Genomic DNA, 23,912 nt, shown 5'->3' on the forward strand with positions numbered 1-23,912 from the left:
AGATCGATGGCAGAGTCCCATGGCCGGTGTGAAGGCAGCTTGGAAGCTCTCTTCGGGCAGAAAACATCACTGAAGGGGGCATAACAAAGAGGAATATCCACAGACTGTTTATCCACTGGGTTCTCGATGGAGGTAGAGCAGACGGGAAGCATCACAGAACGAGGAGCAGGAGGCTGAGGGATGTGAGGGAAACAGTCTGGGAAACAGGTGTCGCCCCACTTCAGGATTTCGCCGGTGGTCCAAGAGATGATGGGATTGTGCTGCTCCAACCAGGGGTGCCCTAGGATCACATTAGCGGTGGAATCCTCCAGAACCAGGAGATGTTGATGTTCCACATGCAGTAATCCAACTTGGAGCTTGACTGGACCAGCACATAACTGGACACGCTTATGACTGAGTGGTTTGCCAGTCACGGAATGAATCTGGTAGATGGACGGCGTGGTTGTGGTCTTGAGTTTGAGCTGGCAGCAGAGGGCACCAGAGATTAAGTTACCGGCTGACCCGGAGTCAAGGAGAGCATGGACTGGAATGGAAACATCGACAGCAGTAAGCATTACAATGGTTGAGAGTGGTTTCATTCTCTTAATGGAGGGAAGAATGGCACTCACCATAGGACGAGGAGGACGAATGGGGCATGTTGAGATGACATGCCCAGTAGCACCACAGTACAAACACAAGCCCCAGGACAGCCGCTTCTGCCACTCAGCAAGTGTCAACCTATTATTCTCCAGTTGCATAGGTTCGTTGCCTGGTTCTGGAGAGCTGATGGATTCTGGCTGGCGGAGGGATGGTGAGTATGACGGCTGGCCCTGGTGTTCTTCTAGACACGACTGCATACAAGTGGCGACTCTGATGGAGAGCTGGATGAATCGTTCGAGGCCGATGGTACCCTCATATGCAGCGAGATGCAGCCGTACCCTGGGATCCAAACCCTGACGATAGGTGCTGATTAACAATTGCTCATTCCATCCACTGGCAGCTGCAAGAGTACTGAACTTGAGGGCATAATCATTAACAGAACAGAACCTTGTTTCAAATGATAGAGCTGCTCACCCGCAGATGAATCACTCGCTGGTCTGCCGAAAACCTCCTTGAAGTGGGTAATGAAGTGGGTAATGAAGCTGGTCAGAGACTAAATAAAGGGTCCATCTTGTGACCAAATGGTTTCTGCCCATTGGAGTGCTCGTCCGTTCAACTGTGAGATTATGAAGGCTACCTTGGAGCGATCGTCAGGGTACAGGTGCAGCTGCATCTCCAGGACCAGCGAACACTTCAGGAGGAAGTCGTTGAAGTCCTCCGCCTAGTCAGAGAAGGGTGCTGGTTTGGCCATGGGACTGGCATACACCGGTGGTGAAGGAGTGACTGCGGCGGTGACGGAAGTGAGGGCTGGTGTGGATGCAGGTGGATTGGTGGTGAGTACACGACGAAGACCATCCACAAGTTCTTTAAAATGGATCCGTGGAACTCATGCTGTTCGTCCTTCAGTGCCGGTCTTCTGTTAAGGACAGAAGGGCAGGAGACACAGATATGCAAGCAGATGGTGGTTTACTGGAGAGCAACACGGTAAACACAGTAATGCAGGCAAGTAGATGGTAAATGGAGACTTTATGGAGTGATAATGGAACACTGATACAGTCCTTGTCTTACAGGTTTGCAGATCGTGCCTGGGGTGATGGCCGGTGACAGGATGAACACACGATGAAGGTGGGTACACTCACACACAGACGAGGAGGCACAGAGACTGGGAAAACACGCTGGAGTAAAACAGGTAAGTATTTCAGAAGTCTTGGAGATCAACATGAAGAGCCCTTCGTTAGAACGAGACCGGACAACTGACTGAGGTGAGCGGTGTGCTTATGAGTCTGTGGTGATGAGGTACTGATGGGGAACAGGTGTGTGTGTTCAGTATTCTGGTGAGGGAGTGTGCTGTGATTGGCTGATGGTGGAGCCTGGCGTGTCTGTGATAAATATAACTAATAATTAAATATAGCCTATTAATTAAGGTGAATTATATAAAATATAAAAATAAACAAATTAATAAATATTAAACTAATTATAATTGCAAGATGAATGGTGATATATGCAGTAACCTAAAAATGTGTCTGAGGTGCTTTGTATAGTATATTTTGTATATTGTATAGTTTGAGAGGGGGTTTTATTCTGTTTTTTCAAATATTGTGTGTGTGTGTGTGTGTGTGTGTGTGTGTGTGTGTGTGTGTGTGTGTGTGTGTGTGTGTGTGTGTGCACGTTTGTTTTTGTGACATATCAGGACACAAATTTGTATAACGACATTGGTATGACATAGGTATTACAAGGAGAGGGTGACTTATGAGGACATTACTCCATGTCCCCATTTTTCAAAAGGCTTATAAATCATACAGAATGAGTTTTTGTGAGAAAGTAAAAATGTGCACAGTTTTCTGTAATGGGTAGGTTTAGTGGTAGGGGTAGTGTAGGGCGATAGAAAATATGGTTTGTACAGTATAAAAACCATTACGCCTAGAATGTCCCCACAATTCACAAAAACAAACGTGTGTGTGTGTGTGTGTGTGTGTGTGTGTGTGTGTGTGTGTCGCCATCTAGCGTAATTTGTAATAAACACCGGAATAAGATAATGTTCGAGTGACTTCACTTGATGCATAGTAACTATTTTTGTTTCAGACAAGAATATAGAACACTTGATAACAACGTGGTAAACCTAAAGCCATAATTATACTTTATTATATGATATATGAAAGTACACAGGAAACAGGAAGACAGCCAGAGGAAATCATGTGGTTAAACACCATCATCATTTGAGCATGCAAACACGTGACATAAACACCTATCTAGCTTTGAGAATGTATCAGCAATTAGATTTAGGTTTTAGAATCTAGATTAACAGGTTTTGCTTAAAATGACATTTCTTACCATTGGCCAAATATTTGAAAGTCACATAACCACTAGGGTGCAGGAAAAATGGGACCTTTTTTTTCCTTTCATGAGGCATTTGCTGATCACTTACAAAATGAGTCATCATCATGACATGATTTGACAAATATCTGTGCTGACCTGGTGCTGGTTTTGACTTAATGAAAATAGTCGCATGTAAAATGATTAAATATGTGCTGAAATCTTCTTTAACATTAATAGAACTTACAATTCATGCTGAAAGCTAATTAGTTTTTTGTCTCTCAGAAAAAAGAATTTTGTACATTGTTAATATGGTGTTTTCAGAGCATGTATCAGTTCAGGTCAAGGCCTTTGGTAATTTATATAATCAAAATATAAAACAGAGATCTCAGATCCCACCAGGGGAGTAAAAAAAAAAAAAAAAAAACTTAGATTAGACTGTATACACAATATCAAAACTTCCCTTCTGAATTTCAAATATTTCACAAAACAGTTTCGACAGGTTGACAGGATTAAAAACAAGACATCTAAGACACAAGAGAAAAATACACTCAACCTTGTGGTTTAAAATAAAAACACTCTCTAAAAGAGGCATTTCATTTTAAACCACAAGGTTGAGTGTATTTTTTGTTATTGGTCAGCAGCAGACTGAAGTTTGGTCTCTTGTGAGCTCCCTGCTTCCAGCTCTCACATGACTGGGAAACTGGCCAGGCTGGCAATGCCACATGCATTGTTACGGTTACGAGCCATCAGGACATACCCCTTCTTTCCCCAGTCTTCACCCCAACTTCAGAAGCAGAAAAAAAAATGGTGGATTAGGAGAAGACACTACTAAATGCACATTTATTTATTTATTCTTTAAAAAAAAAAAAAAAAAACCGTAAAACTTCCTTATTTTATAATTAAATAATTATATATTTACTTTATTTTAAATGGAATAATTTTAATTAAATTATTCATTTATTATTTTAAACAATGTTGCTCTCTTGAAGAATCTCACCTGTTCTTCACAATCCAGTACTTTTTACCTTTCGGCGTGACTCCATAACCAACAGCTAGCACTGCATGGTTGACAACATCCTTGTTGCAGTTGGGATCATAGTACACACCTAGGACAGGAGGTTTTGGACATAGTACAGGTCAAGCTTTTAGTCTTATTAGTGATCTTTATTATAAAGATTTCAGCAAAACAACACAAAACAGACAATATAGATGTAGAAGAGATGTTAAGTACCGCTTTTGTAGAACTTGAAGGTGGACTGCCTGGCATCTATACTCACTGACACAGGCCCCACCTTTGCCACGGCAGCAGTCAGAGCCCTTTCATTACCCTGAGGAATCTCTTTATACCCTTTACAAGTGGCCGCTCTCGCTGAAATGTTGTAGGCACACTGTTGATTCTGCAGGGGGCAGTAGTCAACAGTTAAAAGGGTTAGTTCACCCAAAAATGATCATTCTCCTACACTGTTTACGTTCAGCGCTTCCAGGTTCTACGTCAGAACGGCGACTCATTATTTGCCGGCTCCTGCGCCACCATCACATGCTTGCATCGTGCTGCTCACATGAACAGCGTCGGCCAATACTGAGCCGGCATTCTGACGTAGAACCTGGAAGCGCTGAACGTAAACAGTGTAGGAGAATGACACAGAAGAGAAGATATTGTTGAATAAAGTCGTTATTTTTGTTTTGTTTTTGCGCACAAAAAGTATTCTTGTTGCTTCATAAAATTAAGGTTGAACCACTAGTCATGTGGACTATTTTTTAATCATGTCTTTAGTACCTTTCTGGACCTTGAATGTAGTGGTTAAATTGCTGTCTATGGACACATACCTCTCAGATTTCATCAAAAATATCTTAATTTGTGTTCTGAAGATGAACGAGTGTGTTCTTACGAGTGTGGAACGACATGAGGGTGAGTAATTAATGACAGAATTTTCATTTTTGGGTGAATTAACCCTTTAATCATTGGTTGGCTGTGACCTTATTCCAAATAACTTAAATCAATCATTTAAAAAAAAAAATTAATTTGTTTATCAACACAAAAAATGTTTTGCCTTCTAAGTCAGTTAGCATAAAGATACGGTCCCATTTACTGTTGCTTGTGTAAATGGGAAATGGGTTTTGCGTGTGAAATCCAGTCATTAAAATAGGAATCCGCACGATCGGGAGTTTCTCATGAGGGGGAAAAGTTCCCCATGCAGATTTCGCTCATGTTCAAGTTGGTTTTGTGAATTTGCTGTGTTGACCAGCAGAAAGCTGCTTGGTTTAAAAGTGTGTGAACTTTTCACACAATAAAAACCTCTGTGTGATCAGTGCTTCATATATCCATAAGAAAACACTTAAGAGTGTTTTAACATCAGAGAAGAGATGTCATTGCAAGAGGGAGGGGAAGTTATTTTGATTAAAAATTACGAAATACTGAAATATACCATAAAAAATAAGAATTGTCAATTTTGATTTCATGGTGACTTTACATACCATTCCAACATAAGGGTTGCCCTCCTCTGAATCAATGCCTTGGTTGTCTGCGACATATTGGAAGGCAATTGTCATGTATCCTCCACCGCAGCCGTCATTTCCAGTCACACAGTCCACCAGGTTCTGAGGACTGAGATCCACCAGTTGACCTTTGGTCTTCTTCAGCTGACCTTCTAAGGCCCCAACAGAGCTAAAGGCCCAGCATGAGCCGCACGAACCCTGAGGGGAGCAAGAGAAAAACAGCACTCACTGAGGAGCAGTCTAAACTCTTCTATACTGATTTAAAAAGAAAAGCTTCATCTTTTTATCCACCTGATGGAGATCAAGTACAGTGATAACTGTAGTTGGCTTGAAATCTAAACATATGAAGCCAATGGTAATATGATAACCCTCATTCTGTGGAAATTTGTATGAAAGCACATTTGTTGCTGCCAGAAGTTAAGGTGAGTATGGTGATAAGGTTAATCGTGTGAGATTTTCACAGAATGATGAAATATTACAGGAATATTTTGTAATTTCCTTACTTGGTTCTTGACAGAAGTGACGTATCCCAGTTTACGGTAATCAGTTGATTAGGGCAACTTCTCCACTGTGTCACCAGGCATGTATGTGTTTATTGGGTCCCGGTACATGGGCATTTGGAGTCCCATCACTTTCTCTGCCACTTCTTCTAGTGTCTGCAGAGAAGAATTTTCTTATAAGAAAGACCTTGCATCAAATTTCTGGTCAACCTTCAAAAAATGTTAACAGTTGTTAGAATCTAGTTTCAGTAAACAGGCCTTTATAATACATATTTTGTTGATGGAATATTCCTGTTGTCACGTGCTTACTTATCTGCAAATAGGTTTAGCAAGTAACAAAACAGCAAAATAATAGGCTAATTGTGGCATCTTAAACTAGGTAGTTATATAGCTGTTTTTCCTCTTATAAAACTGGCAAATGTTTGTAAAACAATGAGTTGTGCATTTCTCAGCAGTGAAATATTAAGGTACTTACCATATCTCCAAAATGGTTCATGCCCAGATTATAGGTATGAATCCCCAGTTCATACTCTTTGTTATGTTACAGCATGTTCTTCTCCCAAATCGCCCGTCAAATAGACTCTTCATCCTGTCCACCATGAAACACACATGAAAATACTTGACACAAACAAAGTGATACTGAATGGAATAACAGCTGTAGTGCATTAAAACAGCTCCATAAAGGGACTTAGCCAGTACATTCCAATCAAAGTAGTCATACAAAATAATAATAATAATACAAACTACCTCACCAACCTAATTCATTAACTCTTTTAGCATCCTGAGGAAAGAAAATTTAATTATTTCAGTCTTTACATAGCATGCTACTCACCAGGCCATTGTATTCCCTCCTATGGGTGATTTTCCAGCTCTCCCATGCTTCATCCAGTGAGAGATTGTCCAGAGTGTGAGCTAGTCCACACCACACCACCACAATAAGAGGAATTCCACCAAATGTATACATAATGCCCTGAAAAACAGACAGTCAGAGGTGTAAACCCACTATATAACATGCTCGTGCAACGTACATAACTGTAAACCACATGCAAAAACGAAACCCCCACTGCAACCTATTTAGGCCAGTTTAGAGAAGTAAGGATTGAGTGGTGATATCTGAAATGAAAAAGAAGAAATTTACCATCTTATTATATTCAAAAATAGCGTTAAAATTTTTTTCATTTTAAAAGTTTCATTAACATCAAAAAGAAAGCGGAAGTAATTGCAACAAAGCTGCACCCAGAACTTCAAATGTTTCGATTTTCATACTTTACAAGTATTAAAACATATAAACAATGTAAACTATTGTTTCTTAACTGAGTTAAGAAAAAAAGATGAGTGACACAGAGTGACCATGAGGAACCTCAGTTACCTGGATGATTTCCAGAAGTTCAGAACAAAAGATGGATGCACAGATGGCATGAAGTATTTGGCCCGAGCTCGGCTGCCCCACGGAGCCTGCGGCTTAGTCTCGGCATCGGCGCGTGTTAACCGGGCCGATTGTGGCCCGCAGCTCGCTCTGGCACATGTATATTTCTTACGGCTGTAAAGCACTGGGCCGATTCCGGTTCACAGTAACTGGCCCAACTTTGGCTGAGATCTGGGCCACTTCTGGGCCAATTTTGACAGCACTAATATATATATATATATATATATATATATATATATATATATATTAGTGCTGTCAAAATTAGCACGTTAACGCATGCGATTATTTTATTATTTTATTATTGTGATTATTTGATTATATATATAGGCTATGTGTGTCAGTAGTTTTTTAAAGCAACTTTTATAATGTTACAAAAGATTTCTTTTTCACATAAATGCTGTTCTTTTAAAATTTCTATTCTGAAAACAATTCTGAAAACAAAATTCAACATTGATAAATTATAATAACAAGAAATGTTTCTTGAGCAGCAAATCGGCATATGATTTCTGATGGATCATGTGACTGATATATAAGTTGATAATAAAAGCAACAAATTAAATAAAATAAAAACATTTGACTTATTACGCATGCATGACGTGGTTTGCTACTGTAGCACTTTTCGTAGTGTCATAGCATTTTATTTTAAAGTGGAGCGGTTCCTTATGCCAAGAGCTGCCACCGACTAAAGACTTTTCTAGTAGTCGTTCATTTAGGCCATTAATAGTTTAGTCGCACGTTTATATTAAATTAATTAATATAATAATAGCCTACTAAACCATCCTTTAAGAGCCTATCTATATAGCTACAGGCCTGATATAGCACATTCCGCGCTCAAGCTCGCGCATAAATCTTGCTGCAGTGCAATGCACCGGCAAAAGTACTAATGATTATAAATGTGTTGGGGGAAAAGAACACACTTTAAACTATTTAAAACATATTTAAACTATAATGCTTTCTGAGTCAGTGTCGGCTGCAAAGATGAAGTTGACGACGCTGACAAAAAAAAAAAAAAAAAAAGAATGAAAGAGCGAGATCGCGCGTGCGCCTCCTACCTAAGCTCGCTAATACTTTAGATTCCTCACTCCTACGCATTAACACTAATTTAACTTTTGGACCATATAAAGATGCGTTTATTGATTTGTACAAACTCCTCTCCTCTCTATCTTTGTCCTGTCTCCGACATTTGAAGACATAAAACAACTGTGGGGATGTCCGAAACAGCAGCATGGCATATTTGGCCATCATCCACAGAAGAGCGAAGGCTGGTTTGAGACTTTAAATAGCATGTAAAATAGCCTTTTGTTGTCATATTGCCATTGACTGAAATTCCGAAATGCTTGTTCAGTGAACGTCTGCCTATTAAAAAAAAAAATCTTTGGGAACTGACTGATCTATGTGCTTGTTTAATTTCATAAAATAATAATAATAATAATAATAATTAAATTGTGCTGAGTCAAATAATAATGTAATAAAATGTTAAAAATCAAGTGGGTGAGTTTTCCTCATATTTGTTTTATTATTCATATAAAAAATAAAACGTTTTTGCGCATATTTACAAGTAATTGCCCAGCTCCCCCATCAATGATCTAGCGCCCCCTCAGCAACTGCGTTCATGAAAGTGAACAAGAAATTAATCAAAATGTGCCTCGTCTCATCTGTGTACTCTCGTTTAGCTGCAATTCGTTTCGTCTGTAGAGGAAGCGATAATGAATGAGAGTTCCTAGTTTCTTTGCTTTTATTTGTTCCATCACGTGGTAATCTCTGCCTATTGTCATATGGTACAGTCTTTTTTTTTTTTTTTTTGCTCTCTTTTTTTTTTTTATTGATTTCCAATATATAATATAGAACTACGGAACAAATATAGACTACAACAAAGAAATAGAAAATATACAGTAAAATATAAATAATAATACAAGTAAAAAATAAAAAAATAAAATAAAATAATGATAATAAAAAAAGAACAGGTATGAGATCATCATATAAATAACATAAAAGCTTCACAAAGAGACCTAGTGCATTTTGCTTTACTGTATTTCAACCCAAGTAGTAGCACAATATAATAATCAATATAATGTAAATGGTATTTCCCCATAATCAAACAAAGATTATAAAGGCCACATTTGGTGGTAATCCTTGTCTATTAAAATAAAAATATACATATTTTTCAGAAAAGTAAACTTTCATGCCTAAGCATTTACAAAGGAAACATTCCAAATCTATCCAAAACATTTTGCTATAAATGCAGTAAAAAATAAGTGGACAACATTTTCTTTCTCAGTCCCACAGAAATCACATATAATATCTACATCAGTATGAAACCTGAGAAAAAGAGTTTTAACAGGGTACACCAGATGGAGTATTTTAAAATGTACTTCTCTCACCTTCTTATTGTTGTTGGATCACCACATAGGCTAGCAGAATTCACTATCTCACCAGAAAACCATACATATATGTTTGGCATCTTAAGATCTACTTTTTGACATTTAATCCTTAATTCCTTTTTTTTTTTTTTTTTTAAATAAATGGTTTGGACAGAAAAGGGATCTTACAGGGATCTTTGTTTCTGAATAACATATGAAATTATACATTAATTAGTGATGTAAAATAATAACATCGCTAGTCAAACTTAGATTACAATACACATGGACAGTTATCTTTTTTGAGGCAGTCTGAACAGCCACAAGCAAATGTGGGTGAAATACCCCCAACTATTGGTGAACTCAGTATCAGCATCAACAAATCAAATCAAAACATATTTAAAACATATACTTTACAGTAAAACAATTGTTCATTTTGATTTCATGGTGACTTTAACGAAACATGCTAATGGTAAGTTGCACACATTGATGAATACTCCCATTTTAAAGTGTAAGGAACCCCCCATCGGCCCAATGAACGGAATCCGACGGCCAGGGCGAAGGTTTAACGCGTGTATGTCTGTTCAGCGCCCCTGTGAAGTTCACTCGATTTTTAGAATGTAGTTTCAATTTTACTTTAACTGCTCGTTTAATCTGACTCCAATTTCAAATGATTATTAGGTTACTCTTAGATCGTGTTTCTAATTAAGGAATTAATCGTTGGTCATGTATTAATTTAGATATTTGATTATTCTGGGTATCCCGTACTTTCAATTATTCGTTCATCAGGGACCCAATGCCGCTCAGAGATACTCGCCCCGGGTTTGCGGTAAACTCACGCACGTAAACTCGCCAGTCTGATCTTCGTCAGAGGGTGTAATAAGTTAGCTAATACCTTTAGTCGGTTGCCTACTGCTCACTCGTACAAAAGTGTATTTAATTTAGCCACTTATACATCTTGCTAAATCAGTGGTAGACAGAAATCATAAGGTCTTCAGATGAAGTGCCTACTGCTCCTTCGTTCATGCGCCTTCAGTTTGTTCTACCCTGGACACAGATGTACGGTAGCATTAGCCTCCCATAATCTACTGGTCATAATGATTTCAGGAGAGTCCAGAATAAATCGAAATTTAACACTTATTTGTCAGGTAAAAATGTATCATGCCAATTACACAAATAACCAATTAGAAGCCAATTCAGAAATCATAAATACATAACATCAATTGCTCAAAGATGACTCTAAGAGTAAGAAATGCATATACACACAGTGGTGTGTGAGTGTCTTCTGTCTACAGAAGATCCCACCTGGCTGCTTTGCACTTTTCCTTAAATACCCAGACCAGAACAAAAGGATTGTAAATATTTACTACACCAACACCTGTTTTGGGGGGAGAGTAGGTTATCAGATACCTTGAAGAGACACCACCCAAAAGGAGGACAAAATTCTCCTTGGTTTTCAATCTTCCTCATAATACCAGTGACTGCTGTGAAATTGAGACCATTTTACCAATCGCACTGAGACATTTAAAATGATACCAAACATGAAAGGGAAAAAACAATAGATACACAAGATACATCATTCATAGAATATGCATTCTTGGAGAACTTTCAGTGACTTGAGTCAGGGGGAAAGGAAGGAGGGTGTGTGTGTGTGTGGTTGCATAGATGAGTGAGGAGAGTTTGGGCAAGGCGGTGTAGATCTTCTCTCCAGATGAGTTTTATTGTATTATTGCAGGGTGCTTGATCTCAGCTTTTGTCTAAGAAGGGAAATCAAGTCTTACAAAAGGAATAAATATTTCAATACAATTCCATCCATGTATGGATACCATCAGCATCATTTCAAGCTAATGTTGAGAATATTACAGTCAAACAAGAACACCCCAAATAACCATCATGAAAATTATTCTGCAAGTAGATGATAGATCAGCTTTGGGATCATCTGATAGATGCTTGTGAAATACACATTCTCACCTCAGTAGAGTAAAACTTGTCATGCGTCTTCTTCCACAACTCCCAGTGCTGGTCTAGATTTGAGTTGAAATGGGCCAGTGCTGCGCTACAACACACGGCAAACAGCAAGCTCCCGAACATCATGGCCTGACAAGAGGAAAACAGCCCATGAAAGTTACTGACATGCATTAAACCATCAATATTTTATCTGTTATTATACTGTCATTGAATTATATAACACCTGGCCTAGTCACCTCATCCACAGTCTGAAGTGATCAATTCAGTGAAGCAGAATTCTGAAACATTCTAAGATTTGTTTGTTTTGAATGTTCATATCTAAATGAAACACTGTCATCCTGATTTTAGGAAGGAAGAAAACAAACTGAGTCAAATAAAATAGTAGAGGTTAGTGTTGTAGTACTCAAGACCAGTCTTAAGACCATTTTTTGAAGGTCTTGGTCCTGTCTTGTCTCGGCCGCACTGGTCTTGGTCTTGTCTTAGTCTCAGACTAAAAGGACTCTGGATTTTATTTCAAGACTGGTCAAGACCACAACTGTGGGGATATTGCTAAATTGCCATTGCATTGTCTGATTTCTTTGTTAACATCATTAATTTTGATTGGATGTAAAACTCCCTGCTTCAAATGCAATTATTTCTAATTTCATTTATTTTGTTACTGTTGTACCGGGTCAGAAGTCAACAAGGGATTGTGTCAAAAATGTCACTAAAATTAATACAAATGCCCACAAAATTCAAGATATGATTGCAAAAAAGTATACTTGATCTTGATATTTATGTTATAACATATGATATAATTAAGCAATATCACAAGACAGAGGGCCGTTTTCACAAATATGAGCACAACTGCAAACGTGATATTTATTTTTTTACAAATGTTCAATAGACAAAATTTTACACATTTTTAAAACATTATTCTTAACATTATTTATGCTTTGTACCAATTCAGATGCAACTTCTGTTCCATCTCTGCAGTGTAAAGATGAATTTTGTTGTTAGTGATTCAATTGATTGGTAACAGCTCCATATAGTGTCTTGATATTTATTCTAATTGTAATTATTTATTAAAAATAAGACAGTTCACTGGCAGTAAATGTGAATCTTTCAGATGAATTTGAGGAGTGCTATTGGTCTTGGTCTCAACCCCCCAAAGTCTTGGTCTTGTCTTGGTTTCAACACACACTGTCTCAGTTTAGGTGGTTTTGACTACAACACTAGTAGAGGTATACCATGAAGGAAGTTAAAACGTCCAAATGTTGTAAAATTGGTAGGAAAAAAAATTCTAAGTAAACAGGGCTCTCAAGTCACCGTGTGAGACACGCATTTCAACCAGTTCACACGCTCACATCCCACACCTTTGCCCTGTCCAAATACCTACACTTGCGGTCTTGGCACTTGACCACCTGCCTACTTATATGATGAAATGTTCAAGTGGGCGTGAAGACCGCAAGTGATAGTGTTGCAAAAATGCAAGTGTTTACAGAGCTTTATTTTGAATTTCAATAATCTGCATTATAAAATAAACTTCCAAATGTGGTAACACTTTATAATAACTGCACACTATGAAGCATTAGTTAAGCATTAGTAAACAGTCAATTCATCATTTATAAAGCATTAACAGACATTAATAAGCATTTTATAAATACACCTATAAATGCTTTGTTCTTGATTTATAAGCATGTCTATAATGTGTAATAACTGTACTTTCATATTAATGATCTATTTATCATTTCTAAATTAAGTATTACATTATTTACAAACCAGTTATTTAGAAGCTGTCAGTGGTTCATAATATAATTTAGGAAATGTATGTCCCGCTATATATAATTAATGGACGAGAAAACATCATCCTGCACCGACATAAATTAGAAAGCATTTTAAACTCATGACCACCTTTACTAGAATTTATCACGTTCTATTGTATTTATTTAGGTAAATGTTGACTAACATGTTGTAGAACTTATAATTGATTATCTGTTAAGGGAATAGATTTTGCACTATTTATATTTATAGATTTATATTACAAATGTGGCATGTTGTGGCTAAGGTTTCTATGTGTAGGCTGCTATTTTTCATAAATGCTATAGATAAAAAAAACAAAGAAAAAAGTTAACATTGGCCTTAGCATGGTAATGAGGAGCCATCAATGGTCTTACCTGTAATTTTATCCATATTGTAACAACTGCTATAGTTAAACAATTACAAGAACTATGTTACTTTTTCATAAGGCCAAGTACAAGTTAGATATAGCTTTAAAGTCTGATCATAGGCTAGCTGCATTACTGAACCATGGCGAGGAAAGGCAGGGGTGGTGAATGGGAGTTTGGGGATGGGAATTAAAGTTTAACGAGTGACAGTTGTAAGCGTGCTGCGCACAGGGCAAAGAGTGTCAGCTTGTGCGTCTCCACTCTCCAGGTCACCCTGTTGCAGCGCTAGTAGTTTACTGGGTTTCTCTTTTCATAGAGATGTAAGGATTTAGGTAATTATAATTTGCAAAATTTCAGCGGTAGATGGTTACCCTGCAAACATGCCCTACGGGGCCCATGCTGGCTTTTTGTGGGCACAGTAGGCTAGGGCCAGCCCACACCAAACCTAAACAGGCTGAGTGCGGACTTGCCCAGGCGAGGCCCACAGCTTTGGGCTCACTGCAGGCTCTCTGTGAGCAGCCCACACTAACAAACTGCCCACATTAAGCCCATGATGGCCCAGTGTGGGCCAGCCCATTTGGGCACAGAGCAACTTTTGTACATTTTGGCCCATGCAGGTTTTGTGTAAGCAGCCCACTTTCATTTCCCATGCTCTGTTTGGCTGTATTTTTATACAGCATTTTCTGTTTTCTTAAATGGCATACAAATTGTGTAAAATTACAAAAATAATCTGTAATTAATACAATAACAAAACAGTTAGATGATAAAACGGTCAAAAGACTTGGCAGTAAAGTAAAATCTCCTTATTTAAATAAGCTGAAAACACTGTCACATGACCAGCAGCAGAACATTAAACGCTAACAGATCTGTCTAGATCTCAGCATCTTTACTTATTACAATCCAGTTTGACTATTTCTTTCATACAAAACTTTTAGATGTTAATGTTTTATTGAAAATAGTAAATTTTGAAGTCACCGTTATGGAGGTGAGCATTTGCTTTAGTTAGGCTCTTGACCTTTGACTTCTTAACTTTAATGTTTCTCTGGCTGCTGTAATTGTGTGTTTTTGAAGCATATTTGTTTAAGCAAAAATTGTAAAAGAAATTATGGTTAGATGAGTTTGATTACTTATTGATGATTAAATCATCATGCAGTGGTCAGAATCAAAGAGATTTACATTTTAAAGAGTATGATTTAGGAAATATGTCAGTGATAGATGCCCCTGCCAGTCATTAACCATTTCTTTTTTAACAGTCATTAACTATTTTTTCATTAATGGTAAATGTTTGGCACCCGGTGCTGCCAGATTTATTGTTGTAGATTAATAGTGCGGGTCAGTGATGGATTCCTTGGGGCTAAATTAGGGCTGCCAGTGCTAAGGGGCCAATGTTTTGCCAATGGGCAAATTCTCAGGGGCCCTGCTCTGGCAACCCGCTGGGGGCCCTTACGCTAGCCCTAAGTGGGCCCGTAAAGGGCCAGTGCAGGCTTGTTTGCAGGGTAGAGATCACTTGTTGACCTGTAGCGTCCCTAAGATCACGTTTAGTTTATCATGGCCTACGTAAGTTAGTAATTGGCGCCTCCTAGTGGACAGTTTGTTAACACAGACTTATTGTCAGTGAGGAGAGGTACTAATAAATTGCGGCATATTCTCGTAGTTTTTAACCACTTCAGACATATTTGAAAGCGTGAAAATCTGAAGTGAAAGTTCCATTTCGCTGTCCCACCGAGAGGAACTCATTTGGCCCTTTTTGTTCTACCCGACAGCTCTAATTTCATCTACCTCAACTGTGTGTGATGTGTCGTGTTGAGGGGTCATTCCATGAAATCGGTGCTTTTTGCGTCCCTAAGAAATAATCAGACATACAAGTACTATAACAACAAATAAATTAGTGATTTAAAAACATATCAATACTGTGTATTGTTTTATCAATATTACACCAAAGTAAAGTCAATTAAATATTATTTTAAATAATTAGAATTGCATTTATTCTGATAAGGGTAAGGTTTTTGGCCTGTCCCTTACTATGATTGTTCTTTTTCAGCAGGATATTTAATTTGCAAATTGAATGCAAAATGATACAAAAAACACATTTGCATATTGTTTTAAGTATCTAAGTATAGTCTTGTTGTTAAGCAATGTTTTAGCATAAGTATACATTATTTTTTATAAAATATAAATCATTTTATCTGTGTCCCCGATTTCATGTTAGCCCTGTTACCCTCACCAAAAAAAAAAAAAACCTTGTAAAATAAAGGTACATTCCAGTGACATCACTTCCAGGAACTTACATCATCTCTCAACCAGTATGCCAAGAGTTAAAACACAATAAATTTCTCTCTCTCTTCTATAATGTTCTATTTTTGATGATTTATGAGGTTTGACTGAGGGGGGATATCATGCAATGTCAAACCTGTTACCATTTTTACCAAGTATACATTTAAACACTTATTTATTTATTTAATGTAATATAATCATTATCTACAAGTAATATCCCTTCAAAGTGTACAACATGTGCATTTGTGATGTGGATTTGTTAACTAGCAAATAGCAAATTAGCTTGAAATTGTCAAACCTGTTACCATCAGTCCTGTTACTTTTCCAGAGTAACAGGTCTTGACATGTGGGTAACAGGGATGACAGTCACCTTAGCCACACTGATTTTAACATTTATCTGTGTAAAATGCAACCATGTTAAAAGGTCATCCCAGGTGTATTATTGATCTAATGTCTATCATTCAGTGTGGGTGGCATATGAGCATCAGTTACATTTTTAGTTAGTATTTTTAGTATTGTTAGTATTAGTATTGTTGGTTCCTGATTCTCGTAATTAACGTATTAACTAATATAAATATATTATATAAACTTAATATATATAAAAAAAATATATATATACACTATATTGCCAAATGTATTGTGACACATCCCTCCAAATCATTGAATTCAGGTGTTCCAATCACATCTATGGCCACAGGTGTATAAAATCAAGCACCTAGGCATGCAGACTGCTTCTACAAACATTTGTGAAAGAATAGGTCGCTCTCAGGAGCTCAATGAATTCAAGTGTGGTACCATGATAGGTTGCCACTTGTGCAATAAGTCCATTCGTGAAATTTCCTCACTACTAAATATTCCACGGTCAACTGTTAGTGGTATCATAACAAAGTGGAAGCAATTAGGAACAACAGCAACTCAGCCACAAAGTGGTAGGCCACGTAAAATCACAGAGCGGGGTCAAAAGCAAAGCGTCGGATGCAGTGGTGTAAAGCACACCGCCACTGGTCTCTAGAGTAGTGAAGATGTGCTCTTTGGAGTGACAAATCACGCTTCTCTGTCTGGCAATCCGATGGACGAGTCTGGGTTTGGCAGTTGCCAGGAGAAGGGTACTTGCCTGACTACATTGTGCCAGGTGTAAAGTTTGGTGGAGGGGGGATTATGGTGTGGGGTTGTTTTTCAGGGGTTGGGCTTGGCCCCTTAGTTCCAGTGAAAGGAACTCTTAATGCTTCAGCATACCAAGACATTCTGGACAATTTCATGCTCCCAACTTTGTGGGAACAGTTTGGGGATGGCCCCTTCCTGTTCCAACATGACTGCGCACCAGTGCACCAAGCAAGGTTCATAAAGAAATGGAGTTTGGTGTGGAGGAACTTGACTTGCCTGCACAAAGTCCTGACCTCAACCCGATAGAACACCTTTGGGATGAATTAGAGCGGAGACTGCGAGCCAGGCCTTCTCGCCAACATCACTGCCTGACCTCACAAATGTGCTTTTAGAAGAATGGTCAAAAATTCCCATAAACACACTCCTAAACCTTGTGAAACGCCTTCCCAGAAGAGTTGGGCTGTTATAGCTGCAAATGGTGGGCCAACTCCATATTAAACCCTTCGGATTAAGAATGGGATGTCTTTAAAGTTCATGTGCACGTAAATGCAGGCGTCCCAAAACTTTTGGCAATATAGTGTATATAAACTATTTAATCTGGTTTCGGATGATCATAGGAAGACCAAGATCTGATCATTTTCCTTGCCTAATAATTAAACCAGATCATATATTTTAAGTTCTATGAGGAGACACACTGACACAAACAAAACAGATGGACGCATGGGTCTAATTACAGTACCCTTAAAACATTAGGGGCCTTATTTATAAAGTGTGCATATGCACAGATTTGACCTTAGAGTGTATGTACGCTTAAATCCTTGCCAACACTCATATTTATAAAAACGGTCTTTGACGTGAAAAAGTGCTCAGCGCCAGTCAGGGTCTGAGCAGACGTATGCACTTTTCCTTGTCAGATTACTGCAGGTTTTTGGAAATCTAAACTATTCTTGCAGCTCGCCATTCTAAATTAAAGGATTTGGACGATGACTGCTGATCTTTTATATGTAAATAACATTAAGTAGGTATCGTTTACAACATGGAGAACGTCTCGGAAGCATTAAGAGTTCCTTTCACTGGAACTAAGGGGCCAAGCCCAACCCCTGAAAAACAACCCCACACCATAATCCCCCCTCCACCAAACTTTACAAAGGTAACCCTCGTTCCCTGAAGGAGGGAACGGAGACGTACGTCGGACAGACCGACGAATAGGAATCTCGCTAGAGAGGCCAATCTACTTCGAGTGTAACTACAACAAGCCAATGCACATTGGCATGCAATCATATGCATCAGCTGCTCGCCTCGCAGCGCGGGTATATAACGAGCAGCAGGTGCGTTGCATCTTCAGGTTTTCGCTGAGGAGCCGAACCGGATAGGCGGCAGCATCAGCGGGGTACAGCGATTGTGGCGACGGGACGTACGTCTCCGTTCCCTCCTTCAGGGAACGAGGGTTACCTTTGTAACCGAGACGTTCCCATTCAGTCGGTCACGTTCGACGTACGTCGGACAGACCGACGAATAGGAATCCCTACCAAAGCGCCACAGGGGCTGCCCTCTTCCAGCGCTCTGTTGTAAGCCACCTGAACCCCCTTGCCTACGGACGGTGGGACAGGGCTAACACAGAGAGTGTCGATCACTGCTGTTCCCCAAAACCCATTCAGTGAGACTATTGGATAACACTGGGAAAGCGTACCCTTCTGCTGGGAAAGGAACGCTGCGGAAGCCACATCCTTCCCGAAGGAGTTAAGTGGAGAAGTACATATGGACTAACCCGTAGGCTGTACTACATATGGAAGAACTGGGGTGACTCCAACTCGATGAGAGGTGGGTTCTCCCAGAGGGAAAGACACGGGCTTCGTTTAGGAGCAACCGTGGAACTAGACATATGGGATCCCAGTAGGGTCACACATATGGTACCCAGCCTGAACCCGGTTCTCAAGGATACAACGGAGTATAGGCCTAGCGCCAGACGCTCCGCCACGTCGGCTGCCGAAGGGAGATCGGAGGACTCAACAGGGTCTGCCTTGTAGGGACTCTCTGGAGAAAAAAAGCGCATGTAAGCGCAGCAAGCCGACACCAAGCCGGGGCCTCTCCGTGCCTCTGACCTGAGGTGAGAACACGGGAGGAGACCGGCTCGACACGAAGGCTATAGAATCTAGCGAACGTGTTAGGTGTCGCCCAGCCCGCAGCTCTACAGATGTCTGTTAGCGAGGCGCCACGAGCCAGCGCCCAGGAAGATGCGACGCCTCTCGTGGAGTGCGCATGCAACCTGAGCGGGCAGGGCACGCCCTGAGCTTGGTAAGCCAGGGCGATGGCATCCACTATCCAGTGGGCCATCCTCTGCTTGGAGACAGCCTTTCCCTTCTGCTGGCCTCCGTAACAGACAAAGAGCTGGGCTGAGGTCCTGAAGCTTTGAGTTCTGTCTATGTACAGTCGCAAAGCGCGAACTGGACAGAGCAAAGCCAGGGCTGGGTCTGCCTCCTCCGAGGGCAGCGCTTGCAGGCTCACTACCTGGTCCCTGAAGGGAGTGGTAGGAACCTTGGGCACATAGCCAGGCCGGGGTCTCAGTACCACATGGCCGTCACCCGGCCCGAACTCCAGGCACGATTCGTCGACCGAAAAAGACTGCAGGTCCCCTACCCTCTTGATGGAGGCCAATGCAACCAGCAGCAAAGTCTTCATAGACAGAATCTTTAAGTCTGCTGATTGCAAGGGCTCAAAGGGAGCAATCTGAAGTGCTCTCAGCACCAGAGCAAGGTCCCAAGAGGGTATGGAGGGAGGACGAGGAGGATTTAACCGCCTCGCCCCCCTAAGGAACCTGACGACCAGGTCGTGCTGACCAACAGATTTGCCATCTATGTGGTCATGATATGCGGCGATAGCAGCAGTATGGACTTTGAGGGTGGAGGGGGACAGCCTACGCTCCAACCCCTGCTGCAAGAAGGAAAGCACAACACCGATCAAGCATCTTCGGGGGTCCTCTCGACGAGAAGAACACCACTCGACGAACAGGTTCCACTTCAAGGCATAAGCCCGTCTCGTAGACGGAGCACGTGCCGAAGCGATGGTGTTAAGTACCTCGGGGGGTAAGTCACCTAGAACCTCCGCGTCCCGTCCAGGGACCAGACATGGAGTTTCCAGAGGTCTGGACGCGGGTGCCAGAGAGTGCCCCGTCTCTGAGAAAGAAGGTCCTTCCTCAGAGGAATGGGCCAGGGAGGGGCTGTCGCGAGGAGTGAGAGTTCTGGGAACCAGGTCCAGTTGGGCCAATAGGGCGCAACTAGCAGAACCTGCTCCTCGTCCTCCCTGACTTTGCACAGGGTCTGTGCAAGTAGGCTCACTGGGGGAAACGCATATTTGCGAAGGCCCCGGGGCCAGCTGAGCACCAGTGCGTCTGTTCCGAGTGTTCCCCGGACAGGGAGTAAAACAACCGGCAATGGGAGGTTTCTGGTGAGGCAAACAGGTCTACCTGAGCCTCTCCGAACTCTCTCCAAATCAGCTGGACCACCTGGGGGTGGAGTCGCCACTCTCCTGGCCGCGCAGCTCGTGATAGCTCGTCGGCCACACGGTTGAGCACACCGGGAATATGAATGGCACGAAGCGACCTCAGATGCTTCTGACTCCAGAGGAGGAGATGGCGGGCGAGTTGCGACATGCGACGGGAGCGTAGACCACCTTGACGGTTGATGTACGCAACGGTTGCAGTGTTGTCCGTCCGGACCAGTACATGCTTGCCCCGTAGCGGCCCTTTGAGGCGGCTCAGGGCAAGGCGTACCGCTAGCAACTCGAGGCAGTTGATGTGCCAATGCAGATGGGGGCCCATCCAACCCCTGACACTGCATGCCCGTTGTACGTGGCACCCCAGCCTGTGGCAGAGGCATCTGTGAATACCACAGCATGCCGGGACACCTGCTCTAGGAGTACTCCAGCCCGAAGAAACAAGGGGTCCGACCACGGGCTGAAGGTTTGGCGGCACTCCTGAGTGATTGCCACCCGGAACGTGCCGCGTTGCCACGCCCATCTCGGGACCCGGCCGTGGAGCCAGTGTTGAAGCGGTCTCATATGAAGCAGACCGAGCGGGGTTACTGCCGCTGCGGCTGCCATATGCCCCAGGAGCCTCTGAAAAAATTTCAGTGGAACCGCTGTCCTGCCGTTGAACGTATTCAGGCAGTTCAACACCAACTGAGCACGTTCCTCTGTGAGGCGTGCTATCTGTTCGACCGAATCCAACTCCATACCGAGAAATGAGATCCTCTGCACCGGGGCGAGTTTGCTCTTTTCCCAGTTGACCTGAAGACCCAACTGGCTGAGGTGTCTGAGCACCAAATCCCTGTGTTCGCACCACTGATCCCGGGACTGTGCCAGAATGAGCCAGTCGTCAAAATAGTTAAGGATACGAACACCCTGTTCTCTCATGGGAACAAGGGCTCCCTCCACGACCTTCGTGAAGACGCGGGGAGACAGGGCCAGCCCGAAGGGTAAGACTCTGTACTGATATGCTCGACCGTCGAACGCAAAAACGCAGGAATGGCCTGTGTCGCGGAAGAATCGAACATGAAAGTACGCGTCCTTCAGGTCGATCGCTGCAAACCAATCCTGGGGACGGATGCACTCGAAAATGCATTTCTGCGTGAGCATTTTGAACGGTAGCTTGTGAAGGCTCCGATTCAAAACTCGCAGATCCAGGATCGGTCGTAACCCACCGCTTTTCTTGGGTACAATGAAGTAGGGACTGTAGAACCCTGACCTCATATCGGCTGGAGGGACCGGCTCTATCGCGTCCTTCGCCAGTAGGACCGCGATCTCCGCACGCAAGACACGGGCATCGACAGCCTTCACTGCAGTGAGGTGGACACCCCTGAACTTGGGGGGACGCCAGGCGAACTGAATCGCATAGCCGAGCCCGATGGTCCGAATGAGCCAGCGAGACGGACTGGGGAGCGCTAACCAGGCTCACAGAGACCGTACAGGCGGGATCAAAGGGACCGCAGGCATACCCACAGTGAGGCAGCGAGGTGGAACACAGGGACGCAGCTCGGGAGGCTCTCTCTGCGAGGCGGCCCAAAGCGGGGTCAGAGTGTGCTGTGCAACACCTACCTGGTTCCACGGTTGGGCAGGGGGCGCAGGAGAGGCTTTGCTGCCTTCTCGACTGCACGCTGCTGCCCTCTGGCGAAGGAAGAGGGGGATGAGAGTGGTGAGGCTTTCCTCCTCCCACTGCTCTTCGAGCCCTCTTCAGACCCAGAGATGGAGGAACTGCTCTCTTTTTGAAAATTTTGGTACCGCTTACTGTTGGACCAGCGGGAGAACAGAAACAAACCCAACCAACAGGATTTACCACCCGGCCCTCCTCCGGCGACGAGCAGACTGAGGGCCCACGAGGAACTCAATGGTTTGTCGGGGGAGGCTCCCCGGTCTGCCACTAACTGAGGAGAACTGCTGGGCTCAGTCCCCGACAGTGTCACCGAAAAGGCCACCTTGTGAGATGGGAGTGTCGAGAAAGCGTTTAGCTTGACGACCTCTTGCACCTCAGCAAGGTAAGCCAGGGGGGCGCTTCTGGACCACTGAGGTGGACATCGTCTGGCCGAAGGCCTGCGCCGTGACTTTGATCACGGTTAGTCAACAAGCGCAGCTCAACCCCGGCTCAGAACTACCCTCATGCATAAAGAGTGCCTTGGCCTCACATGCAGGGTGGGTGTGGTCTGTGAACAGCCACCTCACCCATAAGGGTAGTGAGAGAGTAAAAACTTATGCAGATTTTGGCACTTTTGGCATTCCATATTTATGGCACCAATATAGCTCCATACTGCCAAGTTTTTCATGCACATCCGGAACACCCGGGAAAGCATGGCTGTAAACTCAGATTCAGAGTCAGCATAAGCACACACTATTACAGTGGGCAGCGTCACCCTCATTTCCAGAGCATAACAGCCCTCTCTCCGATGCGGCAATCGACATCTGACCCTCAGCTGGAGCCCTAAATGGAATGCTAGGTTCCCCTATGAAAAAGGACCAGCAATCCAATCCAGAAGCTGCACAGCATGTAATGCGCTAGAGGGAGGGGCCCTAGGGGGTTGGTTCCCCGAAGGAACCCCTCAACCTCAAGACACCCAAGCCATTTCACCAAATAGACCTCTTCTGGTGCACCAGAGAGGGCGCTACAATGGAGATTAGGCAAGGAGACCGCGCATCTAGAGCGCCGAGCGAGCGCTGGGTTGCCGTGACAACCCGCGCTGCAGCCTGACAGCTCGACGGCACACGACACGCAGAGGAGCGAGAGGTTTGCTCTCGCTGATCTCCGCGGTCTCCCAGAGTGTCGGGCAGACCCGCGGCTGTGCTTTTACACACAAGCGGCAGCTGGCCAACAACAGAGGGGACTCAAGCTTCCCGGAGAAAGAAGAGTCACGACCGGCGTGTCGACGTGATCATGTTCTCATACGAAAACATGAACCACCCACGAACATCGTTTCAGCACGCGCCCAGACATGTGAAACAGTGATCGTGGCCGTCAGTGAGGACAGGAAACGACCGCATCCAGAAACACACAAATAGAATGTCATCTTTAAAAAGACGCAAGCTCTATTTGTGTAAGCTCTTTTAGGGACTTTACTCTTTTAGAGTGCTGAAGCACGCAGGGGAACGGCCGCCGCAACACAGACAGGGATTGTGTGCAGCCTGTCGTGTGCTCTTTCTCTCTTTGAAGGCGCTCACTCTTACCAGCCGTAAAAACGGCTTTCAGCGCTCGAAGCGCACC

At 42.6% G+C, this 23,912-nt stretch overlaps 1 pseudogene; it reads right to left on the reverse strand.

The window, feature by feature from the left end:
- Positions 1 to 2,693: 2,693 nt before the first annotated feature.
- On the reverse strand, positions 2,694 to 6,861 carry LOC127497478 (cathepsin K-like; annotated as a pseudogene).
- Positions 6,862 to 23,912: the final 17,051 nt, after the last annotated feature.

The sequence above is a fragment of the Ctenopharyngodon idella genome, chromosome 16 (assembly GCF_019924925.1).
Source record: "Ctenopharyngodon idella isolate HZGC_01 chromosome 16, HZGC01, whole genome shotgun sequence".
In the NCBI taxonomy this organism is placed as follows: Eukaryota; Metazoa; Chordata; class Actinopteri; order Cypriniformes; family Xenocyprididae; genus Ctenopharyngodon; species Ctenopharyngodon idella.